Here is a 6,930-nt window from a genome sequence, read left to right as displayed (position 1 = left end):
TTTTACACATAGACCTCCACTTAGAGCAGCACCATTTGTTGAAGATGCTATCCTTTTTCCATTGAATGGACTTGGCTTCTTTGTCAAAACTCAAGTGACCATATGTGTGTGGATTCATATCTGGGTCTTTGATTCGATTCCACTGATCAACCAGCCTGTTGCTGTGCCAGTACCATGCTCTTTTGATTAGTATTGCTTTATGGTACAGTTTGACATCAGGTATGGAGATTCCTCCGGAGCACCTTTTATTGTGCAAGATTGTTTTAGCTATTCTGAGTTTTTTGTTTTTCCATATGAAGTTCAGAATTGAACTGTCAATGTCTTTAAAAAATTGTGTAGGTATTTTGATAGGGATCGCATTGAATCTGTAGATTGCTTTTGGTAGGATGGCCATTTTTACTATGTTAATTCTCCTGATCCATGAGCAAGGAAGATCATTCCATCTTCTCAGGTCATCTTCAATCTCTTTCTTCAGAGTTTTGAAATTTTTTTCAATCAAGTCCTTCACTTGCTTAGTTAGGGTAACTCCTAGATATTTTTTATTGCTTGTGGCTAATGTGAAGGATGTGGTTTTCCTAATTTCTTCCTCTCCAAGCTTTTTATTTGTGTACAGGAAGGCTACAGACTTTTTTGAGTTAATTTTTTATCCAGCCAATTTGCTGAAGGTGTTTATCAGCTTTAGGAGTTCTCTGGTGGAATTTTGAGGGTCACTTATGTACACTATCATATCATCTTCAAATGGGGATAATTTGACTTCCTCCTTTCCCATTTGGATACCCTTGATCTCCTTTTCTTGTCTTATTGCTCTGGCTAGAACTTTGAGTACTATATTGAAGAGATATGGAGAGAGTGGGCAACCTCGCCTTGTTCCCGATTTTAGAGGAATTTCCTTGTGTATCTCACCATTTACTTTGATTTTGGCTATTGGCTTGCTGTATATAGCCTTAATTATGTTTAGGAAAGTGCCTTGTATTCCAGATCTCTCTAAAACTTTAAACATGAATGGGTGTTGAATTTTATCAAATGCTTTCTCTGCATAAAAATATGGAATGCTTCACGAATTTGCGTGTCACCCAGCGCGGGGGCCATGCTAATCTTCTCTGTATCGTTCCAATTTTAGTATATGTGCTGCCGAAGCGAGCACTATATGTGCTGCTGAAGCGAGCACGCTACTAATTCTTTTAAGAATTTAAAACTGTATCTACATTGAGATTTAGTTATTCATAAAGGTATCTTCCTAAAGAGTGCATGGAATTTCATGGTACTCCAAAAATCCATGGAAGACAAAATGGACATTCAAAAACACATCCTTGTCTACTTAATACAATGAGAACTAAATGAGTATGATTTGCCACAAGGAACATTCCACCTGTCTGTTTTTAAAGGTTCAGTAGTTGTTTTTTTTTTATCTTTTTTTTATTAATTTATTCTTGTTACATCTCAATGTTTATCCCATCCCTTGTATCCTCCCATTCCACCCCCCCCATTTTTCCATTATTCCCCTCTGCTATGACTGTTCCTGAGGGGGATTACCTCCCCCTATATATTCTCATAGGGTATCAAGTCTCTTCTTGGCTACCTGTTGTCCTTCCTCTGAGTGCCACCAGGTCTCCCCCTCCAGGTAACATGGTCAAATGTGAGGCACCATAGTACGTGAGAAAGTCATATAACACTCTCCACTCAACAGTGGAGAATTTCTGACCATTGGCTAGATCTGGGAAGGGGTTTAAAGTTTACCTCCTGTATTGTCCTTGGCTGGTGCCTTAGTTTGAGCAAGACCCCTGGGCCCAAATCTGCCTATCAGATTGTTCTACTTGTAGATTTCTAGGACCCTCTGTATCCTTTTATTTTGCTATTCTCCCATGCGTCTGTCATTTAGAGTCCCAATAGGATGCCTTCCCCTCTGTCCCAGTTTCCTGGTAAGTGAAGGCTTTTGTAGGGCATGCCCCTTGGGCTAGTATGCAGACATAAGTGAGTATATACCATTTGATTCTTTCTGCTTCTGGGTTAACTCACTCATTATGATCATTTCTAGCTCAATCCATTTATCCACAAATTTCGGGAATTCCTTCTTTTTAATAGCTGAGTAGTATTCCATAGTGTATATGTACCACAGTTTCTTTATCCACTCTTCTACTGAGGGACCAATGCCATGGGTCAAATGGATCTAACAGATATCTATAGAACCTTTCACCCAAACAAGAAAGAATACACCTTCTTCTCTGCACGACATGGAACCTTCTCCAAAATTGATCACATCGTAGGTCACAAAGCAAGCCTCAATAGATACAAGAGGATTGAAATAATACCTTGTATCCTATCAGATCACCATGCTCTTAATCTGCAATTCAACAACAACAGAAATAACAAAAAGCCTACACGTACGTGGAAACTAAACAACTCTCTGCTAAATGACACCTGGGTCAGGGAAGAAATAAAGAAAGCAATCAAGGAGTTTCTGAAATTCAATGAAAATGAAGAAACAACATACCCAAGTTTGTGGGATACATTGAAAGCAGTGCTAAGAGGAAAATTCATAGCACTAAGTGCCTTTAAAAAGAAATTGGAAACATCGCACATAAGCATCTTAACAACACAACTGGAAGCCCTAGGAAAAAAAAGAAGCAGAAACACCCAAGAGGAGTTCAGTAGTTTTTTTGTGTGTCTGAACACTAGTGCATTAAAAAGAGTGATATCTGATTTTGAGAAATAAAAATCATGCTTTTTGTGAAGTGAACTGAGCAAAAAAAGGGTGAGTTTTAGCTTAACATTGTCAGAGGTAAGAAATATGTATTTGGAAGATTTTGAGATGTATCTCAGTTTCTCCAGAGGATGGCTGATCTATGGTCACTATGGGTCTCACCACTGCAGCTGGTTGCACAATCTTTTGTTGTGCGTATATGATGGATTGGTTTGTTTCTGTTGACTTTTGTTGTCCTTGTCCATTGTCCACAGTGATTTCTAGAGTCTTAGCATTTAATTGTCTTTGGTGTCCTGTATTAGTCCACAGAAATCTTCATCAGATGAACAATTAGAAATTATAATAATTTCATCATTAAAATCTTCCTTAGAATTGGAATTCTTTGCCTCTACCAATGGTTTATTCTCAGCCTTGTCTTCATGTTGTGGGGAGCCAACTTTTTCGTGGCTATCATTTGCATAGATATCCGGAGGTACATTGGTTTCTATATACACTGGTTTTAACATGTTCATTGAATCCATCATTGAATCCTGTCCAGAATCTGCAGAAGAAAGCACTCATTGTTACTAAAACACTAAAATGTGACATTTTAATATAACAGGACACTTTGGCTTTATTTCATGTTTAAGCAGAAACACACACATACACAAACACACACCATACACAAATACACATACACTCATGTCTATGCTGTTTCCAATGACAGTTTGGAAGATATCTGAAACTTAGAGAAATAATGTAAGTGTTGCTACTAAAACTGTTTAAAATTAAAACTACCTTTGAAAATGAGGAAAAAAGAAAGATTAATCATAATAAGTGAAAATATTATAATATATGTCTTCTGCTCTAAGATCCATGTTTCAGGTATTGAAGGTCTTATCCAGTTGTATAATTAGGACTTTGTGATACAAACACATAAAAGGAGAAGCAATATTTTGGTGTAATTAACAAACTTAACTGTTATTTCGATTACATTTTCCTGGCAATGCACAGGATTAAAATTCTGTCATCCCATCATTAATGTGTGAAGAAAAAGAGCCTGCTCTGACTCTTAGGAATTGGTCAATTGTATGTCAAGAATCTGCTTCAAACCTCAACTAATGTAATAAGAAAGTATTTTGTTGCAATGAGATACACTACATGGACATAAACAATAAAATGATTTTATTCAAAGATATATTTGTTAAAATGTTTGTAGAATTAAAATCAAAAGCAAATGTAGAATACATATTCACTGAAAAAAGGGGAGTTAGAACATTTCTAACTAGGTTTCTAAAGCGTATCATCAGGGATTGCTGAATCTGTGAGACCACAATTACGTATATTTCTCTGAATCCTCACATCAAATTGTTTAAAGAAATTGAGTAAAGATGGACATGACAATTGGGATTTCATAAACAGAATGCTATGTTAAAACTCCCGACCATTTTGAAAATCATAGGAATTAAACCTTGAACTTCAAAAAGGCTCATTGTACCCATTGAGATAGGCGGTGTAATATCCATACAAGAAATATTTGTCCTTGTGCTCTTGCTTGTATTTTCTTTTATGTTTGTGCTTGTACTCGACTGAGATGATGCCCAGTTCTGAAGTGTTTCATGTAGCATTTCCCAGGTAGCAGGTTGAACTTCTGCAAAACTCAACCTGTGATTCCAAATAAAATAATATATTTCAATGGTGAGATAGAATGAGACCCAAATAATAGGAAACCCAGACAGAACCCTATAGACTTAAACATAATTTAAAACATTTTGCAGATAATTGAGAAGCCAACACTATAAATATGTATATGTTTGTTAGTGTATGTTTGTGAGTGAGAATGATAGAGAGTGTATCTGTTTACAAATATTTGCAACAAATTTGAGTAAATAACAACAGTACAGTGTTAACAGTTCATAATTCTATTCAACGGCTCTTACTCCACATACATCTGTGTCTGAATCAGTATGATCTACATTCGAAGCTTCAACTTGGCACTTTCTTTGCATGCCATTCCTTTGGTTTCCTTTTTCAATCTTTAATTAAACCATAAAGAATTAATAAACAAAATGTGTTTTATGTACTGGCTGGATAGTTTTGTCTTTGTTGTATAGCTTTCATAATACTAGACAAAATTATATAAGCAGAAGGAGGCAGAAAAAAGCCATACAAGGTTTTCCTAGTCTTGAACACTGTGATCAACAATTAAGACAGGCATGGCAAAATATTTCCATATTTGCAGTAGTTGCATCCATTTCTGAATGGATGGATAGCATATACATGTGTGGTACCATAATTCTGAGGAGAAACACAAAGCTGGGGACTTCAGCACCCCCCTGGGTAATGTACTTGTCCTTACCTTGCTTAATGGACATAGTATCAATGTTGTCTCTAATTTAATAATTTTTTGCAGTTAATCTTCACGCCCATGGAGTATTGCAGTTTTCAGATCTCATATGAGTAGTACATTTATGCAATATTCAGTAGTTAAAATTGATAGTCATTAGTAGCCAAACTGTAGAAAATTAAGTGTTATGTGAGAGTTTTCATATATGTCTGACATACCTAAGAGACCCTTACACATAGCTTAGGGAATACTACAGTATGTAGGGAAGGAAGGTCATACGAATTATAGACCTTGGAGTAAACAGTGTCATATGAGCCATTACAAAAACACTGCAATCAGGAACTCATAATAATATTGTGACTTCTTGAAACCTACAGAAACATTATGTCGAGTAATTCTGCCACAAGAGATTGCTTTTTCTAATTGATGTCTTTAGACCAACATAGACATATGAATCAACAAGAAACCTCTGCTAGAACCCAATCTACACTTTCAACATAGTAAAGACATTTACAAACATAAGGTCTTCTAGCTCAAGGACTAGAACTAGTAATTCAGATGTTTGTTTTGATAATCACTGGTACTGTATTTACTTTTATACTCCATTACTTTTACATTTTAATATATGATCTATTGTGTACTTAGACATTAAGCATAATAACTGACGGTATAAAAGGAACACATAATAAAATAAAAATAAAAATAAAAGTTGGCATTCTTATAGCTCATAAAATTTTTTTTAATGTTTTACTTTTCCTTCAGCTTTGTGTTAAGTAATTCACAGCAGTTAAACATACCAGACTTAGCAGGAGGGATGAGCCAGAGAGAAAGAAAGAGCCCTTGCTGTCTTTCAGCCTATAAAGATAATATTCATGAGAGTGAAAACTTTTCCTCCATGCTCCCAACCAAATCCATAGTCCAGCAAGGCCTTTGACCTATTTTATACACATAGCTTAACTGCTGAATGAAAGCTTAAAAGAGCAAGACTCCTGAGAATGGGAGTCCTAATTGGCTTTGACCTCAAGTAAAAGTTTAATTTTTTTCCACCATGCATGCCTTAAATGCCAAAAGAAAATTGTAGTAAGAGGCTATGGTGTTTGTATTTTTTTTAATATTCTGGACATGGATTTTATTTATTTATTTATTTTTCAGTAATCTAATCTATGTTTCTTTAATTTAACATTTAGAGTTTACAAAGTTCCTATAACAACAAAGAGTTGTTACACTTTTTAGAAACTCAGGTACGGTGGACAGTGGATGAGGAGGTGAGGTTAGTCCTTCTCTTTTATTTTTTTAATATATATTTTATTAATTTATTCATATTACATCTAAATTTTTAGCCCATCCTTTGAATCATCCCATTCCTCCCTCTTTCCCATTTTTTTCTTACTCTCCTCCCCTATGACTGTGACTGAGGGGGACCTCCTCCCCCTGTATATGCTCATAGGGTATCAAGTCTCTTCTTGGTAGTCTGCTATCCTTCCTCTGAGTGGCGCCAAGCCTCCCCATCTAGGGTACGTGGTCAAATATGGGGCACTAGAGTTCGTGTGACAGTCATGCCACACTCTCCACTCAACTGTGGAGAATGTCCTGTCTATTGGCTAGGGGTTCAAAGTTTACTGCATGCATTGTCCTTGGCTGGTGCCATAGTTTGAGCAGTACCCCTGGGCCCAGATCTGCCCATCATAATGTTCTTCTTGTAGGTTTGTAGGACCCTCTGGAGCCTTCTATTTCCCCATTCTCCCTTGCTTCTCTCACCTAGAGTCCGAATAGAAAGTCTTCCCCTCTGCCCAAATTTCCTGGTAAGTGAAGACTTTCATGGGACATGCCCCTAGCCCAATGGTGTTTGTCCTTTAATCTCTAATAAAATTGACCTGGAGTTTCACTTGAGTCCACATTTAAT

The 6,930-nt window shown here is 36.5% G+C and overlaps 1 non-coding gene across 1 annotated transcript; it reads right to left on the bottom strand.

The window, feature by feature from the left end:
- Positions 1–1,038: 1,038 nt before the first annotated feature.
- LOC127186153 (U6 spliceosomal RNA) lies at positions 1,039–1,144 on the bottom strand. The gene has a single exon (XR_007830371.1). It is a non-coding gene; the product is annotated as a U6 spliceosomal RNA (small nuclear RNA).
- Positions 1,145–6,930: the final 5,786 nt, after the last annotated feature.

The sequence above is a fragment of the Acomys russatus genome, unplaced genomic scaffold, assembly GCF_903995435.1.
Source record: "Acomys russatus unplaced genomic scaffold, mAcoRus1.1, whole genome shotgun sequence".
NCBI lineage: Eukaryota > Metazoa > Chordata > Mammalia > Rodentia > Muridae > Acomys > Acomys russatus.
This window is presented reverse-complemented; position numbering and strand designations above follow the sequence as displayed.